At 40.7% G+C, this 19,299-nt stretch overlaps 1 protein-coding gene across 2 annotated transcripts in view; it reads left to right on the top strand.

Annotated features, from left to right (window-relative positions):
• MAP2K4 (mitogen-activated protein kinase kinase 4) overlaps positions 1-19,299 on the top strand; it is a 109,796-nt gene that overhangs the window by 34,200 nt on the left and 56,297 nt on the right. The gene's annotated exons all lie outside the window — the stretch shown is intronic.

Raw genomic sequence — 19,299 nt, 5'->3', positions numbered from 1 at the left:
CAGTGTTTAGGGGGGGAGAATGTGTATGTGCGTGTGTGCGCGCGCGCTCTAATGCTTCCACCTGTAACCTTAAAGGGAATGAAAGATATTTTAAATGAAAACTTTAGTAACAGTTTATTTGACTGGGAATCATATCTGCCAGTTTAATTAGACTGATGTTCATAATGAGATTTCTTGTCAGAGCTCAGCCTGGAGTCCCAGCCTTTTGACCTTCTCTGAGACCTCACGTGGGGGCTGCAGTAAAGATGGAGGAAACTCTTAGTGGTTCTTAATTAGTCAGAGCCTCAGCAGCTAGGAAGCACTCTCTGAAGAATTTCCTTCCTCCTTTCCTAGAATTTTTAGTGAAAGCTAGTACCAAACCACTCCTTGCACGTAGTCTATTTATTTACTTTGGTTGCTAGCTGAACCATATAAGAGAAGTGTGCAGTAATTGTCAAACTTGAGATACTTCTTTTTCACCTTTCTTTTTTTTCAAGCCCCCTTGGACAAAGAGAAGGACAACCTGACATATTTAGAACTGGGAAAACATTCACATATATTTGAAGTAGACAGAATCTTTTTATCTCATTTTTTTTTAGGGTGGAAACAGTGGGGAAAAGCTTTCTTACAAAATTTGAGTCACTCAGGTGCCTCTTTTGTTGTTGTTTCTGTTAAACCTACTTCATAAAATTCTTATAAAACCCAGCAGCGAGGTTTGTTATCCATTGTCTCTTCCCAATAAGTATTAAAAGTTTGAGAGGTCAAGGGAATAGGCATTTTTAGTGTTGGAGAGACTCTCTAGAATTTGATTTTGGTGTGTAAAATTTTAGGCCCAGGCTTTGTTTGAGTTTTGTTACTGCACTGGTTTATCTGGATCCGCATAGCAACGCCCTGCCTAGGTGTTGGTTGAAGACAGTCGTCTCGCTCCTTGGGCAGCACATCTCCTCCGCCTCCCACCCCCTCCCTGCAGGAGTCCTTCTGTGTCCTTCCCCTGAACTGTGTGCGGTCAGGCACTGAAAACCGTTGTGGGCGCTGTTCAGGGTAAGTAGTTTGCAGTTAGAAACAAAACTTGGAGTTTGTGGGGGTTTGAAGAAGAAACCTCTGTGGTATTTATATGTGTTTCCTCCTTCTAAAATTCCTTGCACTTTAGTTGCAGATATAAATATAAAACTTTCATGAATTTAGGAAAATATAAGATGGACTATAGCAACTAATGAAGTTAAGCTACATCCCCGGAACAGGTTTCCCATAATCAGGCGCTTGATGTCTCCTGGCTGCAGGGTTCTGTGAGAGACTAAAAAGAAAATTAACACTGTGTCCTTATTTTCTGTGAACCGACAGTTTAAACAAATCCTAAGAAACGATAGTTGGCTACAGCAATTCAGAAGTAGGGCAGAAGGTAATTCAGATTGAACGTCGAATGGTGCGGGGGTGGGAGGGAGTTTATCACTTTAGATAAACAACTTGGTGAGAAGTTTCACGAAGGAAACAAGATTTGAATTGGATTTTCAAAGACAGGAGAATGGAGAGGTAGAAGGAAGGGCGGGTGACATTCTGGTGGATGGAGCATGGAACTGCGTGTGTGGTGGTAGCAGAGATGTTACTCATGTTACCTGTTTCTGTCCCTCACTGGAAATTTTTAGCATTTCTTTCTTTTTTCCTGTATTCTATAATTACATGGGGAAATGCTTAGGTTCTGATGGATCATTTTTCTCTGTGTACTGGAAGAGATGATTTAGTTTGAAGATTTGGGTATCTGTTCCTGAGAAAATTTCTGCTGCTTTTTTTTTTTTATTTCTTTATGTTCTTATTCTCTGTTCGTGAGACGTGTGTTATTTGGATGTTGGACCTCTTGAGTTCCCTGGGTCTTTGACTTTTCTTTCATATTGTCCATCGCTTTTCATTTTTCTTTTTCTCTTGATATCTATTTTTCTGACTCTAATGTAGAACATTCTATCTTGATTTTAATTCCCAAGAGTTGATTGTGGCTTTTTCTTAGTATCCTATTCTTCATTTATGTCTTATAATTCTTGATTGTCCATAGATAGTTGAGGACGGGGAAATTAGAAGGCTGGGTGGAAGGAAGCTCTGATTATTGATGGTCCACTGGCGAGCTTGCCTTCAGTTTCCTGTGAGTGGCTTGAGAGCTGGCTATCAGTGTTCTAGGTGCCAAAAATACTAAGTAGGGCCAACCCTAGCAGGTCTGATTCTTTCCAAATAGAATGCTTATTTTCTTCAGAAACATGCTCGTTTTATTATTTTGAGGGGAGGGTGAAGAGGAAAGGAGGAACTGACTAGACCTTTCTTCCAGAAAGAATTTTAATGAACTCATCTGTTTCTAGGCCTTCATACCTTCCAACTACAGATCCTCTCTAAGGTTCTGTTGGGACCATTATTTATCTCTCATCTCTGCTGTGTGCTCCTTCCCATTATGTGTTAAAGGCTATAGTTTTCTTTATTACTATTTTTTAAAAAAAATTATTATGGAAAGTTTTAAATATATACGAAGCTGGAGAGTGGTAGATGAATCTGTATGTGTTTATCCATCAGCTTTAGCAGTGTCGTCAGTTTCTGTGACCAATATTGTTTTTATCAATTCCTCAATTCCCTCACTCCCCTTAGTTTTAACTAAACTTTAGACAGATTACTCCCTCTATTAATATTTCAGGGTGTATCTCTAAAATACAAGAACCCTTTTTTAAAAACATAACCACAAAATCATTATTACATCTCATAGAATAAATAATTCTTTAATATCATCAAATAAGTATATTGTTATACTTCAGCTTGTTTTTTTGCATAGTTTGAAGCAGGATGTAAACAAGGTCCTGTACTGCACCTGGCTGATAAGTCGGAAACCGGAGTCCCTTCTTGTGGAATTGACCAGTTTTTGCTTTGTTTACACATTTTTGTCTGCTGTTAGGCATTTAGAAAGTTTGTTTAAAAGTTTCAGTTTTTGTTTTTAATTATCACTGGTTAAAATTATTATAAACATTTCTAACATATATAAAATGAATATTATAGAAACTCTTGTACTACTACCTAAATGTAACAGATGTTAACATTTTGCCCCTTGGCTCTTTAAATGAAAGATTAAGCTGTAAAACTAAAGAGTAAAAGGAAAAACTAAAGGAAAATGTATGACTACCTTTTAAAGGATTATATTACAGGATTGGATTATATTAGGCATTGCAAGTCTTTTTATTACCCTGTTTTGTTTTGTTTTTAAATAAATGTGGCAGGCTTATGCTAAAATCATGTGTATATAAATTTGACATGAGCAGTAGTAGATATTCTGTTATATTCTATGCTTTTGTCATGATTAATGTGTGAATGCTCTTAGTGTACCGAATCATTTACAGTGCACCAAATACAATTGTTATTCTGAAAGAACAGTCCCTTTATCTTCACAACATATCAGAATTGTACAAGAAGAAATACTATATTAAAAGCTAACATTAGAGATGTCTAATGATGCATGCAGATACATTGGGGGACTTAAGCTAAACATTCTGGAACTATATGCTCTAAGTTTAAGGGAATATCTTTGTTGAGACCAGGTGGATTACTAGTATCTCAATTATCTTTATTATATTAGAGCGGAAGAAGGCTCAGTTGTGCTATAGAACATCTAGAAGTTTTAAAATTACCCAGTTAATCATTAGTGTTCTTTTATTTTATTTTTATTTTTTATTTTTTAAAATCTCACTTGAGGATACATTTATTGATTTTAGAGAGAGAGGAAGTGGTGGGGGTTGGGGGAGAGAAACATCAATATGACAGAGAGATATTGATCAGTTGGCTCCCAAATGCACCCTGATCAGGGACTGAACCCTTAACCTAGGTATGTGTCTTGACCAGGAATTGAACACGCAGCCTTTTGATGTATGGAATGATGCTCCAACTAACTGAGCCACCCAGCCAGGGCCATTAGTATTCTTTTAAAGAATATTTTTTAAAATTGATTTTAGAGAGGAGGAGGGGGGAGGGGAGGAAGACAGACAGGCATCGATTTGTTGTTCTACTCATTTATGCATTAAATGGTGGTTTCTTGTATGTGACCTGACTGGGGTTGGAAACATGATGCTCTAACCAACTGAGCTACCTAGCCAGGGCCTAATCATTGGTATTTTAATTCCATGATGAGCTCACTCAGTAGAGCTTTATCTTAAAACTAGAATAGTAATTATAAGTCATCTAGGCACTTATTGCTGGTTAAATTGTGGAAACTTTATGTCCTAAACTTTATTATCTTGGATTATCCATTTTGTTTAATTTTGGAGTCCTAGTTTATATCCCAGCGTCATTACTACCTCTGTGTCACTCTGGCCTCAATTCAGGCCTTGAGTTAGAATAGCGACTTTCATTATTTTAAATGGTGAATGGGTGTGTGAGTGTGTGAGTGTGTGTGTGTGTGTGTGTGTGAGAGAGAGAGAGAGAGAGAGAGAGAGAGAGAATTAATCCAGGTGTGTGTTGCGTTCTACAAATAAAACCTTTTGCATGATCCTGGGAGGTTATGTGTTTGTGAGGTGGGAGAGGGCTCTCTACTCGTCTCTGTCCTCATTCCCCTAAGTTCCTAGGACATTTCTGGTTAATTACTAAGTGTGAAAACCACCTTTATATATGAGCTTAAAAGCTTTGTTGTTGTTGCTGCTGTTTTCATCTATGAAAACTTCTGACACAATCTCAGTAATTTGGAATATCTACAACTCTATAATGGAGCACTTTCACAAAATGACAGTAATGGTAGAAATCATTATAAGTGTGTATCACTACCTCAAAATTTAAAACACCAAAAGTTGTTAAATATTGTGGTATAATCTTTTTATTTTTGTCTGGTTTATATTTACTGCTGCAAACTTTTTCATATTGTGGCAAAACATAGCCAACACAAACGTAACCATTTCTAAGTGCACAGCCCGGGGGCATTAAGTACACTCGCTTGGTTGTGCACCTGTCCCTACCATCTGTCTTCAGAACTCTTTCATTTCTCACACCAAAGCGCTGTATCCACTTGTTCCTAACTCCTCATTCCTCCTCCCCGCCCCAGCCCCTGACAGCCACCATTCTACTTTCTGTCTCTAGGAACGCACTACTCACAGGTATCTCAATATTTTGTGTCTGGCTTATTTTACTCAGTGTAATAGTTTTATACTCCATCTGTGTTATAGCGCATGTGAGAATTTCCTTTGTAAGGCTGAATAATATTTTATTGCGTGTGTATGTGACATTTTATTTAACCATTCATCTGTGATGGACATGTGGGTGTTTCTACCCTTCGAGTATAGCGAGTTCTGTTGCTGTGTGAGATGCTCCTTCAAAGCTTGCATACTGACCTCCTAAAAGTGCCGAGGAATCGAATCTTTTCCTTAGTCTCACATTCTACATCAGCGCACCTGGCCATTGTGGTTCATTCCCTCAGGCGAGAGCTCACTGCCCGAGGGATGCTCAGCAGATTCCCGGGGGCGGGTGTGCTCGGTGTCTGTGCGGCGCTGCACCCTGGGGTCCACTAGTGTAATTCTCCTCAAGCTGGGGGTGGATAGCCCGGGTGCTGCTTGTTAATTCTGGAATATTATTTAAAGAAATTAATGATAAATGCTGCTGAGTTGCTTGTCTACTGAGAGTGTATTGGTTTTGAGTGTTTTAATCATGTGTGTTCTTGAATCAGAGACTTAGGCAGACATTTAAGATATCCCTGTTGCTTTAACCTGCGGTCCCGCGAAGGTCTGCTCTTTAAAGAAATGTCTGGTTTCTTTGCTTTTGATGAGGCTTCTGACTATTTCTAATCAGGCAGCAAGTTTTTAAGTTATGATTTAGTTCAGAATATTATAGAGGTCCTTTGCTTCAGTGCAGGCATGTTTCTGGAAACTTTTATCTATTAATAAGGGATTATACTATTTGAAGGAAACATCTTTTCAGGGTATTTTTTAATTATCATTTACAAATGAGTTAAAGTATGATTATATTACTGTTCTTTAGCAAATTTGTTTTTCCCAGAGTCAATAATTGTTTCATTTAATGGTTCAATGTGAATCTTTTCTCAGCATAATTAAATACATTAGGCGACCAGTTTTGTGTTTTGTTTTTTCGTTTCGTTTTGTTTTGTTTCTGTTTTGAGCGTTGCGTCTCCATCCGCGCCGGTGTGACCTGGAGTAGCCGCACTTCTAGGGCTGCTTCATCGCTGCCGCTGTCCCTTTGTGAGTGCCTGTGTTACTGTCTTCATTGTGATTCCCTGCTTCTGGGATTCCATGTTTTTGGTTTTTGTTTGTTTGTTTTTTCAGTTTCCCACCACATCTTTGGGGAATATTCTTCTACTGGCTTCCTGATGTGTTTTTTCTTAGTAAGGTTTTTGGATCTTTGCATGTCTGAAAATGCCGTTATCTATCCTCTCAGTGTAATAGATTGGATATAAATTTTTCAAACATTCCAAATATAAATTTATATCCAATATATTGGATATAAATTTTTCTTCAGAGTCTTGAAGGCATTGCTCTAGGGTTTCCAGAGTTACTGTTAAAAAGTTATATGCCATTGTGCCCTGGTTGAAGTGGCTCGGTGGATTGAGCACCAGCTTGCGAACCAAAAGGTCACTGGTTCAATTCCCTGTCAGGGCACATGACTGGGTTGCAGGCCAGGTTTCCAGTAGGGGCGCGCGAGAGGTAACCACACATTGATGTTTCTCTCCCTTTCTTTCTCCCTCCCTTCCTCTCTGTCTGAAGATAAATAAATAAAATCTTTAAGGAAAACTTATATGCCATTGTGACTTAAGAACTTTGAAATAACACCTGTGTTTTGGGGGGGGTGTGCATGTATGATTGCAGGGTTTTGTCTCTTCCCCCCAGTGTCTGAAATCTCACTGTATCTGTTTGGTTTTATTTTCCTTTTCTTTTATCTTCTCCTTTATTTTCTTTTTACACTGAGCTCTTGGTAGAATCTTTCAATCTAGAAACTACTATCTTTCATTCTAGGATAAATGATTTGTTTATTTATTTTGTTCTTTTTGATTTCCTCTTCTAGTAGCACTGGTCCTGGAATCCCACTTTAGGTTTTGGACCTCTTAGTTTGAGTCCCTATTTTTCCTAACATTTCTTTCCCCTTCCACTTTATATGTATGGTATTTTCACTTTTTTGTTCTTGCCTTTGGTTGCTCCTAGGTGTTTATTCTCTGTCTCTCTCTCTGTCTCTGTCTCTCTGTCTCTCTCTCTCTCTCTCTCACACACACACACACACACACACACAATGAATCAACAAAAAGTTATTTGGAAGCTTTGTGATTTGAATGGTGGGAGTCACAGTGAAGAGGAGAGGTGCCTGATTTTTTCCTTTGGAGGATTCCGAAATATCAACATCAGGAGGTCTTTTCTTCTTTTCTCTTGGGCAAAGTCTCTTTTTCTTCCTTCTAAGAGGAAAATAAAGTATCTCCCTTAACAGTGGTAAGTTGGTTAGACTGGGTTGCTGAGGGAAGGAATATATGCCAGCTTACAGTTCTGCAGTGTACCTAGGCAAAGGAGGCTACGTATGTTGCTGCTGTACAGGCTTTTACTTAATCCACCACACTACATTTCTTCTTTTTTAAAAAATAATCCTCACTCGAGGATATGTTTAATGATTTTAGAGAGAGAGAAAGGGGGAGCGAGACATTGATGTGAGAGAGAAATAGCAATGGGTTGCCTCCCGTATGAACCCCAAACAGGGATTGAACCTGTAACTTAGGTATGTGCCCTGACCGGGGATCAAACCCGCACCACTTTAGTTTACAGGACGACGCTCCAACCAAGTGAGCCATACCGGTGAGGGCTGACCATTTTCATATTTAAATTAATAAGTTTTAAAGAACAACTTCGTGCTAGTGAAATGTATTTCTTTAAATTAAAAAATGTTTAATCCTTCACAGAGTGCGGGTTTTTGACCCCTCTCTATTTTAGGAGACTGTGGAAGTAACTCTGACCTCTCAACCTTGACACTATTGACATTTTAGGTTGGGTAGTTCTTTCTTATAGGGGGCTGTCCTGTGCACTGTAGGATGGTTAGCAGTATCTCTGGACTCTGCCCACTAGATGGCGGTAGCACCCTCCTCCTCCAATTGTAATAACCAAAATCGTCTCCAGACTTTGTCAAATGACCCTTGAGGTGCAGAATTGTCCGTGGCTGAGGACCACTGGGACAGAGAGCATTGCTGGTTCACACAGGTGGTCACTATTGCCTCTGTTCTGCCAGGGGAGCTGCCACAGGCAGGTACAGGAGGTGTCTTCATCCTTACTGTGGGGTTTGAGTGGATACCAAAAAGGGGGGATTTGGGGAATGGAATAAGGCTCTCTCAGGGTCCAGGCAGTGCGCCAAAGCTCTCTGCACAACTGATAGCTGTCAGAAATGGAAGCTACTCCACACACATTCTTTCATGCATTCAGCAAGTGTTTGTTGAGTATCCAACCTTTACTAGGTACTATGGTTGGCACAGGGTATTTCATTTAAAAGAAAAAGAGAGATGTGATTTCTACTTCATGAAGATTAATGTGTAGAGGTAGACTCAGGGATTCAGCAAAATATACAGGGTGTGAGCATAGGGAGGTTTACAGCTGTGAGTTCTTATGTTATTGTTTATTAATTGTATTATTTTTCATATGCACAACTGTAAGTCTGCTTTTGCACACCCCATATATTTTTTAAAAATATATTTTATATATAATTATAAATAGTGTATATACTATTGAAGAAAGAGCACCAAGCGCTATGAGAGAATAAAAGAGGAGCTTAATTTAAAGGGGAGATGTTGGAGAGGTAGTCCCTGAAAGCGTCTAAGCCTGTGCAGGTTTTTTGCAGATTTGAGGAAGAGATTGACTGTTCCAAATGGAGGGAGTAGCATGTGTTGGAAGTTGAAAGACATCAAGGTGGGAAAGGTTCAGCTTTCCATGGACCTGAATGAATGACGGTTTGGCTAGAGAATGATTAAATGATAAGGAAAAGTGGATTTAAAATAAGTGGAGAGGTAGTCATGGGCCAGGCAGTGCGGGCCTTGGAGGTGAGGCCGCGGGATGACAGCCCGCGTGCAGTGGGGAGCCCGGGGCGGGGGGGGGGGGGGGGGGGTTATCGCAGCTGAGTGGCATGGTTTGATTTAGGTGCTAAAGTGATGATTCTGGCTGCTGTGTGGAGTACGTAGTTGGAAGGAGGCAAACGGAATTAGGGAGTCCTAGTAAGGTCGGGGTTGCGTGGCTGAAACATAGTGGTGACAAAGAATGACAATAGGTTGATGACAGTGGAGGTGGTGGGAAATGGACAGATTCCAAAGAAATTTTGAAGAGAACATTAACAAAAATGGATACTAATTTGAATGTAGGTGGTAAAGAGGGGCTGGTGTTCTTAGTGCCTTCCAGAATTCTGGGTTGGACGATGGACTCAGTTGCCGTTACGAAGATGAGGACCTGGGCCTGAAGCACCTACAGATGAGGGAGTGGAGAAGGGTAGGAGTTTAGCTACCCAAAGGAGAGAGTGGAGATGGGAGATGAAAGGGTGAGAGTCGTCAGCATCTAGGTGATAACATTGCCTAGGAAGGGCGTGAGTGTATCTTGGTGAGAATTGGGTCCAGGGGTGAGCCCTGAAGAAATCTGACACTTAGAGGTTGGATAGAAGAGGAGCAACAGGTAAAGGCAGGAAAGACACTTGAGAGACAGGAAGCAGGTTTGTAGTGTGTGATGTCATAGAAACGAAGCACTGTTTCTAGCACAGATGGATGGGGATTATGGTCAGCTGTGTCTGATGTGCTGCGAGTACATTAGTAAGGCTGCTTTTGTTGGTGACGACCCCTGGGCCATACTTAGGGGGCGAGGTTTCAGCCACCGGTGGAGACTGGGGCTCACACATGGAAAGAATCTTAAGACAGCTTGTTACCTGTTGGTTTAGGGCAGCTTTCCTAACGCAGCCCAGAAGTGCTATTATAATGGTAAGCTCGGGGTACAGCTGCACATTATCAGCTCTTCGAGATTATGCCATCTGTAGCAGCAAGATGCAAAATACACGTTTGTCTTATTCTCTCTAATATTATTCTTTTCCTTGGTGGAAAAAATGCTTTCCACTTCATAAATCTGTAGTGCTTCAAAATACTGCAGGTTTGTATAATGAACACCTTTTGTTCACTGAATATGGACATAAGAATTTGAAAATTTATATTTGGAATGTTTGAGCAATTTTTCTAGACATCTTTCTTTTCAGTTTTTTTCCTTTTGCTTTACCTTAGATCTAGCAAAGATACTTATTTTGTTAGTAGTGCCAGGAAGCAGGCAGTTTCCATGGTGACTGGCATACTGAGTTTCCTGTGGAAATTTCCAAATTAATAGAGCTGCATTGCAGAAGGATGCATAAAACAGTGTTCATCTAGAGACCCTAACAATATGGACGCAGAAGAACAGTTGCAGTGGTGGGCAGGGTATGTGTCATGCTTATTCTTTCATCGCAGGGGGATTGCTGGGTTTATTCCTGTGGTGCGGAGAGTAAAGCAGCTTGCGGCATTTTAGCATATGCTGGCTTGAGAAAAGCCAGGATGCTTAGGGAAAAAGAAGGAAAATGGTTTGGGAAGAAAGTGTGGCAGCATTTCCAGGAAATCAAGACGTGATAATGAAATCGGAGAAAACGCACTTAGATTGATTAAGTAAAGGGTGCTTGTGGATGGTGGTTCTAGATTCAAGAAAATATTTATTTATTAAAGGAAAATGATGAGGCATCAGAAAGTTTGAGGAATCAAGTTCTCCTGTTTAGGAAGACAAGTCTGTTAAAAGTAATTAGCTCTTACTTAGAGATACAAAGATATGAGAGGTGTAAAGGGGTTTGGCTGCCACCTTAATATACATATTTACCTAACAGAGTCAGGAAGGGGTTATCAGATTCTTAATTCCATTCCCTGTTGATTTGTGGGGGATTTTTAAGAAAAAGCTTGAAAGTTATCTTGAGGTTAAATTCTGGAAGTAAAACTATAGGGTTTGAAAACAAAATAGGGCTTGGGTGGATAATTGAAGTTTCTTCTAGAGATAATTAAAATTTTGAGAGAGAAAAGATAAGAAAAATGAATAGATATAATTTAGGTCATTTAAATGATACATCATTTAGGGGACTATTCAAGAGCCAGATATGGCCAGCTGCAAGTTTTTGTAAATACAATTTTTTGGAACATAGTCATACATGTTTGCTTCCATCGTTGCCACAAAGGCTGGCTGGCAAAGCCTAAAATATTTACTATCTGTCCCTTTACAGAACAACTATTACTGACTTGTAGTTTAGATGGTGTAGTGGATTCCTAGGACTGCCAACAAATTACATAGACTTGGCGGTTAAAAAAACAATTTATTCCTTTGCAGTTCCTGGAGGCCAGAAATCTGAAATGAATGAGTTGGCAGGGCCATGCTTCTTCTAAAGCTCTGAGGAGGATCCTTGCTTTCTTCTGTCAGCTCTGGTAGCTACTGACGTTCCTTGGGTTGTGGCAGCATAATTCCAACGGCTTCCTCCAACCCCTTTTGGCTCTCTTCCATGTGTCGCTCTGTGTGTTCTGTTTTTTCCTTTTATATCTCTTATAAGGATATATATATGCCTTTGTATTTAGAGCCTGCCCTAATCTACAATGATCTTTTCTTGAGACTTTTGTTCTAATTATATCTGTAAAGATAAACTCATCCTCTGAGGTTCCAGATGGCCTATCTTTTGTTGGGGAGGCTGCAGTTGAGCCTACTGCATATGGTATTGAAGACTTGGTTTTGGCTTTTTACACCGCATTCTAGTTAAGAATAGCTAGCTGCTGGCAAGTTTCCTTTGGAAACTTATGAAAAATATGAGGGCTGTCCAGAAAAAGTCCAGCCATTGTTAATGTAACGAGAACAGTTTGTGCATCATCGATGTAACCTGGCAGCCAAGGAGACTGGACTGGAATGCGCATGTGTGAACAATGACGACTTCACTGTAATAGTCAGTGGGGGCAGTAGACAGTGTTTAGTGCGCATGTATACGGGGTGGCCGTTGCATTCAAAATGACTGAGCCAGTAGAGCAATAATTCTGCATTAGAGTTTTCATTAAGTTTGAACATTCCTCTGTGGAAACTATCAGATAATTCAGAAGGCTGTAGCTATGAGCAGTTGGTGATTGGCAGCTTCATCATGACAACATGTCTGCTCATGCATCATGTCTTGTGCAGAGTTTTTTGGCAAAATATCAAATCACCCAGGTGACTCAGCCCCCCTACAGCCCAGATTTGGCACCCTGTGACTTCTGGCTTTTCCCAAAACTAAAATCACCTTTGAAAGGGAAGAGATTTCAGACCATGAGCAACACTCAGGAAAATACGACGGGGCAGCTGATGGCAATTGGGAGAACTGTGTGAGGTTCCAAGATGCCTACTTTGGAGGGGACTGAAGCATCATTGTCCTATGTACAGTGTTTCTCGTATCTTGTATCTTCTCCAATAAATGTCTCTAATTTTCATTTTACATGGATGGATACTTTTCAGACAGACTGTATATCCTCAGCAACAGATTTGTTGTCTTGCTAGGGAGGATATGAAGTTCACTTCTCAAGGGCAAGATGATAAAGGCAGAGTTAAAAATCGTAGAAGACGGCCTGTGTGATGCAAACATAAGCCACAGGGCATGGGCAGTACTAGAATATTCACAGGATAAAATTACTAAAAATTCACAGCAAAAGGATGAAGAGCAGTGCTTCCTGTCTTCATCAGTATCTCCTCAACTCCCATTCCCCTAAAACAACAAAATAGACTTGGAATTTTAGTGAAAGGTAGTTGGCACCAAAATAAGACTCAGTTTTGAGGGATTAGACTCATAACTAGATTATGACAATGGGAAATACTGGGTTGGCCAAAAAGTTCATTTAGTTTTTTCTGTACAATGGCTCTAGTAGCATTTAGTGGTCTTTAACGTTGTTTGAAACAATTTTGTTAGATTGTATTGTGACAGCTGTCATATAAGAATGCATTTTTAAAAAAACATCAAAATTGGTGAATTTTTGTGCAGCCATTTTAACGTTGAAGATGGAAGAAAATATGAATCATTTTTGGTGTATTCTTTATTATTTTGAGAGAGGTAAACATGCAACTGAAACACACAAAAAAGAGATTGGTGCAGTATGTGGTGAAAGGTGCTATGACTGATTGAACGTGTCAAAAGTGGTTTGCAAAGTTTCTTGGTACTATCAACATTTTGGCCAAACAATTCTTCCCTGCGGGGCTGTCATATGCATTGAAAATGTTTAGTAGCACCCCTGGTCTCCGTCCACTAAAAGCCAATAGCGGGAGACAGCCAGGATACTCAAAATATCCAAATCAATAAAGTAATTGGTGAAAATGAAGAATGTGTCTTTTACTTTGTGGAAAAGCTAAATGGACTTTTTTGTCAACCCAATAGATTTTATTTACATATATATACGATTAAAAATAAGTAGATTTCATAAGCGAATAGAGGAGTGGCAGTGTATATAGAATGTATACAAGGGCGTGTAGAGCTGTGAGTTTGAGACTTGGCTCTGGTTGGAGAACCATTGTCTCTTTATGGGGATACACAGACTCAGACTGTTGGCCTACACAGGAGAGGCCTGTGCTGTGTGCCTCTGATATCTGAGTATAGTGGTAAACCAGAGTGGCAGGGATGTCCTTGCATCCTTTGGAAGTTTCATTTAGCATATTTGGGTATATTTGGAAATGTTTAAGAAGTGCTACATGGCCATGCCAAAGACTCAAGTAGTAGACACGGGATTCCAGTGTGGATGCTGGGGCAGCAGGGAGAGCCCTCCTCACTCTGGGATTTGAGGACTCCTAGCTGAAGGCATGTGTCCTCACCTGTGCACCGTAAAATGAAACTTGAAGAATTGAGCCAAAGTCGTTAGAAGTGGATTCAACTTAGAGTTTAAGTAGTATCAAACTAGCATAATATACTTAAAAAAAAGTTATTGGGACTGTGGGAGGACTGTAGGTCAGTGTTTCTCGATTTCAGTATAGGTGGGTATAGAGGAGGAACACTAAGCCCAGTCCCGGATCTTCAGACAGAGTTTGCTGAAGGGCAAGGTGGGAAGAAGTTTGCTTCCTTTCTCGTCAAGTTCTGCAGTCTGTAACTGCGCATACCCTGCACACGGAAGCAAGAAGTCAGGAAGCCATGGGAACGCTGTTTTCTCTGAAGTATTTTGTGCACTAAGGGCCCTCCATGTTGCAGTGTCTGCTTAAACTTAAATAGCTTCACAGAAAGCCTCAAATTCAACGACAGTTAGACTTTAACTTTTTATCTTTCTATTGCCAGACATCTGGAGTATACACAAGGAAACAGAATGAGGTAAAGTGTGAAGCACAGATTGGAATTATATTAGGCTGGTTGATTATAGTTCATATAAGCTAAAATGTAAGTTCTGTAAGAGGTTCAAAAATACCTTAGATTTCAAGTATGTATGTTACACAGGGTGGGGCAAAAGTAGATTTACAGTTGTTCGTATGGAAAAATAATGCAATAATTAGTAAATAATAATACAAGAATAAGTGTTTCTCATACAACTATAAACCTATTTTTGCCCCACCCTGTGTATCAAGTATAAGTGTTCCTAAACGAGTCCATTAGTACAATTTATTTCTACAGAATCTTTTTCCCTCACTGACTTGTTGAGATAAATTCCACTCCAGAAATAATAAAAGTAAGCTTGAGCCTGTAGTTGTTTCATAGTTATGCGTTTAAAAGATAGTTCACATAATAGTGGTATTAAAAATTAGCTGCAGATTATAAATGAAATATAGTTAAAACTCCTTATTCTTACTTAGTTCAAGAAGTAATGTTCTGACTTTGTGAAAGCAATTTTAGATTTATAGTACCAAAATCATGTACCAGTTGAAGTTCCTGCTATAATTTGTTAACAAAGGTTATAATATGAAACACTGAAAATTAAGACAACTTAATGCTAAACTCTATAGGATCTCTCATAAAATAATAGCCAGAATAAAGAAAAAAATTACCTAGGGTTCTCTAACAGCCGTCCTACAGGGATACCTGAAGAAAGGCGGCCTTTTCTGAGCCACTAGTGTCAAAGGCAGAGCACCGTCATCCCTTTGCATGCCCTCCACCCTTGCTGGTAACCACCCAAAAATAAATGGCGGGGATGGGAAGAGGGAGGCGAAATAGATGCAGACACATTCTGCCTGGAAAGCATGGCCATTCTGAGTGCTCTCATAGGTAGGGATAGAAGGAATGTAATAGCAATGCACACTGGGAACTGTATTTTATATTTGCTGCTGTCAGTCGAGAGCACAGTATCACAGAACAATGAGTCTGAGGATAGGAGAATTGGACATTGGAGGAGGCGGTGCTCTGACTGTAATACACTGAGCCCCGGATTTCTCAGACTGTAGACATGAGAGAGGCAAATCCCTTTTAGACAAGAAGAGTGGCCCATCTTATCTCACAACAATTTTATTCATGTATAATTGGCTAGTATAAACTGCACATATATAAAGTGTACCCTTTAATAAGGTCTGATGTGTTTATACCCATGAAACCATCACTGCCAGCCAGGGAGTGAACCTTCCCATCGTCCCTGGAAGTCTCCGCCTGCCACATCCTTTGTCATTTTTACATCTGGATGTTTGATTTGGTTCTTTTTTATGTATTTCATGTCTCTTTAACATATTCTACTTATTCTTTAGTTTCTTGGATGTACAGAATACAGTAATTAACACTGTTTTGTTGTCTACAATTCTAGCATCTCAGTCATTTCTGGCTCAGTTTAAGAAGATTTAGTGTTTTGTTTATCATGGATGTTATCTTGTTTCCTTACATACTTTGTAATTTTAGATTGCATGCCAGAAATTAGGTCCTGGATGTTTTTCAATTCTTATAAATATTTTTGAGCTTTCTTCTTGGTTAAGTTACTGGAAATAGTTGGATCCTTTCAGGTGTTTTCAGGGCTGGTAGTCGGTGAGACCAGACCCTTCTGAATGCATTAGTAGATTCCCCATGAATTATGGAGTTTTCCACTCTAGTGGCCAGAAACCAGAATTGTATGAGTGTGGTGGGTATTGTTCCCTCTAATCCCTTTGGGTGGTTCATCCCTCAGGCTTGTGTCACTTCTTGATAGGCCTGCGCAGACTCAGGAGGGACCTCTGCAACTCTGTGAGGTTCTGCTTCTGTGCAGCTCTCTCGATGCTGTGCTCTGTCTTTCAAACTTTACTGCCTCCTTAAATATAGTGGGAAGGTAGACAGCACTCTGGATGAGTGTTTGCAGTGCAGGACAGAGGGTTGATAGATGTGTTAATAGATACAGAACTTTTTAGTGGTAGCAGCAAATGCAAGGCGAAGCGTGGACAAAAGAGCTCAAAGTGTTATCTCAGGCAGTAAATAAAAGAAGAAAACATTTGTTCACCAAATATGTAAGAGGAATAAACCAAAATGCAACTTAAAGCGGTGATCTAACACAAGTCACCTGTCAGGTTGGCGTGCAGGGAAAGGGTGTTACTGAATGGGAGCTGTGAGCACACCTGCTGCCGGTGCAGCTGCATCAGTGCAGGCTCGCCGTGCAGCGTTCCAGTAACAACATGGGCCATGCGATGACTAATGTGTCAAAGTATATTAAGCCACATCTGTAGGCAACAGGTGTGATATGTCATTTTGTAGCCTATACATATAACACAGAAAGATACAAAGTATATATGAAATTGTTAAAGAGTGGATTTTTAGAAGATTTAAAAATTTATTTTCTACCTGTGTAGCTTTAAGAGGGATTTAGGGTTGGATAATCTGGTTGTAAGCCCTGCCGCCGAATTTGCACAGCACAAATGACATATTTAGTAGGGGTGGGCGTGGGGGGTGGGACTCAAGCTATCCCAGGTAACCTTGGGTGTGCCTCTACATTTCTTTAAAATAACATTCCACCCACCTATATACAAAGCCCCATGTGCTTTACTAGACACATTAGAAGGAAATAAAAGTTTCTCCCTGCCCAGTCTGATTGGTGTTCTGGAACATCATGTTCTTTGGTGGTTTTGGAATCTTAGGATTTCAGAAACTTATGGATTAGTCTGGGTCAGTGAAAGCATGACATTAAAGTGCCCCAGCACTCAATGTTAAATAGTAAATGGGCAGATTGTTCAGTTATACCTGGAAGATCAGTTATCAAAGAAGGCGCTCAGAAAGGACTTCAGTGCAAACGTAGAATGAAAAATTATAGCTTTCAGGTAACAAGATAATTCCCTGATTTCAAAAAATAATTTCTGTACATAGAATTGTACTTCAATGAGGCTTTTATTTTATGGACTCAAGCTGTATGTTAAGTGTGCTACCTGTAGTCTTGCTTGTGTAGAAGTTGTATTTATCAACACATTTCACTTTCTTGGGATGCCCGTAGCATCCATCCCCCACTACCCCTTCCCTCTTTCTTAGAGGAAGAACAAGGGGGCTGGAGAGTAGCCTCCTCTGACGCCCATACTAGCCCTTGCACTACCATTCCCTTAAGCATTAAGCCCCCAAGAGAGCGAGGTTCTGACCCACATCAAATAGTCTTAGGAACAAAACCTATTGTCTGTTGGCCACAGAGACAGAGTTTTGGGCAAAGTAGAGATGACACTTAGGCTTTAGTTGTGTTTCACAACTAGGCCCAGAAAAGCAGTAAGTCCGGGCGGGGCTACGCTATGGCTGACATCAGGACCAGCTGAGATGACTTATGACTAGCGCTGACCAATCGGCAGTGCCCATGACCCTGAAAGGACGCACCTGCAAAGCTGTTGGGTAGGCTATTGAGATCCTCCCCTGGGACCTCCTTTAGGCTCCCTGCCTTTAGAGAGCAGATAAAAACCTTTAGGAGGGGGACCCGGCTCTCCTCCTTCCTCCCCACCTCTTACTCCCTCTCCCTCCCTCCCTCCCTCCCTCCCTCCTCCCTATCCCCACCTGCCTTCCCTCTCACTCCGCTTTCCTCCCTCTCCTTTTCTCTCCTGCCCTCCCTTTCTCCCTCTCCCCCCCTTCCTCTCTCAAATCATAAACAAACAAACAAACAAAGTGCTTTCTTCTTCTGCTCCTTTATTCTCAGTAAATGGTTTCCATTCTCAAGGGCCTGAGGGTGGCTGGAATTCCAGTCATCAGGCAGCAAGAAGGGGAAAGGAGAAAAAGGATAAAAAGACCTTTCTTCTGGCCAAGTCAGTTCCTTTTAAGAACTACATTCATAGTGCTGCCTCTAAGTGCAAGGAAGCTTGGCATCTTAGTCTGCTTGGGTTGCTGTGACAAAATACCACAGGCTGGGCAGAAATTTCTCACGGTTTTGGAGACTGGGAGGATCGAGGTGCTGACAAGGTAGGTCTCACTCTGAGGTTTCTTTCTTGGCTTGTAGGTAGCAGCCGTCTTGCTGGGTGCTCCCACGACCTCTTCTTTGTGCAGGTGAGGGTGTCGGGGAGGCTCTCCTGTTTGAGCAGCTCTCTGAGTCTCTTTTTATAAGGACCTGGATCCTGTCAGGTCAGGGCTCCACCCTTGGGGACTTACTTTATCATAATTACCTGTCTTCAGTAGTCACATTGGGGGTTGGTGCTTTGGCTTGAATTTGGGTGGGGGGGGCAGTCAGTCTGTAGCAGTTGGGAAGTGTGGCGATCGGGTGCATTGCTGCTCTGCCTACAAGAAGATCCCAGTGAAAAGGAGCGGCTGTTGGGTAGTGACCTCCACAGGAGCGTGTGCTTGAGTTTCCCAGGCTGGTAATCAGGGGCTTGGAGTTGGAACCCTACGGAGTGTTCCCTGAAGGCAGCTAAGGCTAATCTGTGTAAATTATGCATAGGAGATTATGAAAGGAAACACGATGGATATTTAGGAGTTGTTTCTGATAAAATACAGTTCCTGTTCTTAAGAAAGTGGTAACCCAAAGAGAAGTTGGGGAATCTTTTCTCTTTTTAGAGTACAGCTGTAGATAACTATCTATCAGCAAGGAAGGGAACTTGGGGTTGCTGCTGGTTTTCACTTTTCCCCATCTTCTAAATGAGTGTATTTTCTACTATTCTTATCCTTTTCCCTAGGACTCCTGTGTAGTTTAGGACAGAAATTGTATCTTGGGGCAAGAATTAAAATTAGCACACTTCACACGGTCCCTTGCCGCCCTTGAGATGTTAAAGCTACAGGTATAACTCAGTTTCAGTGCACTTCCAAAAGGGACCACGGGGAACCGGTTATAGGGTCTACCACGTGGCTCTGAAACTCTTGGAGCCTGGAAGATTGTAGGTCACACTGAAGGCATCTTATTCTATTTAAACTTAATCGCATTTAGTTTTATTACTTTCTAGTACTTACTAAAACGTTTAAAAAATTTTGGGGTCTTGGTTATATGGA

The sequence above is a fragment of the Pteronotus mesoamericanus genome, unplaced genomic scaffold, assembly GCF_021234165.1.
Source record: "Pteronotus mesoamericanus isolate MK-2021 breed Mesoamerican mustached bat unplaced genomic scaffold, CSHL_Meso_final contig_22, whole genome shotgun sequence".
In the NCBI taxonomy this organism is placed as follows: domain Eukaryota; kingdom Metazoa; phylum Chordata; class Mammalia; order Chiroptera; family Mormoopidae; genus Pteronotus; species Pteronotus mesoamericanus.
Note: the sequence above shows the minus strand (reverse complement) of the source record. Positions and strands in the feature narration are given on the sequence as shown.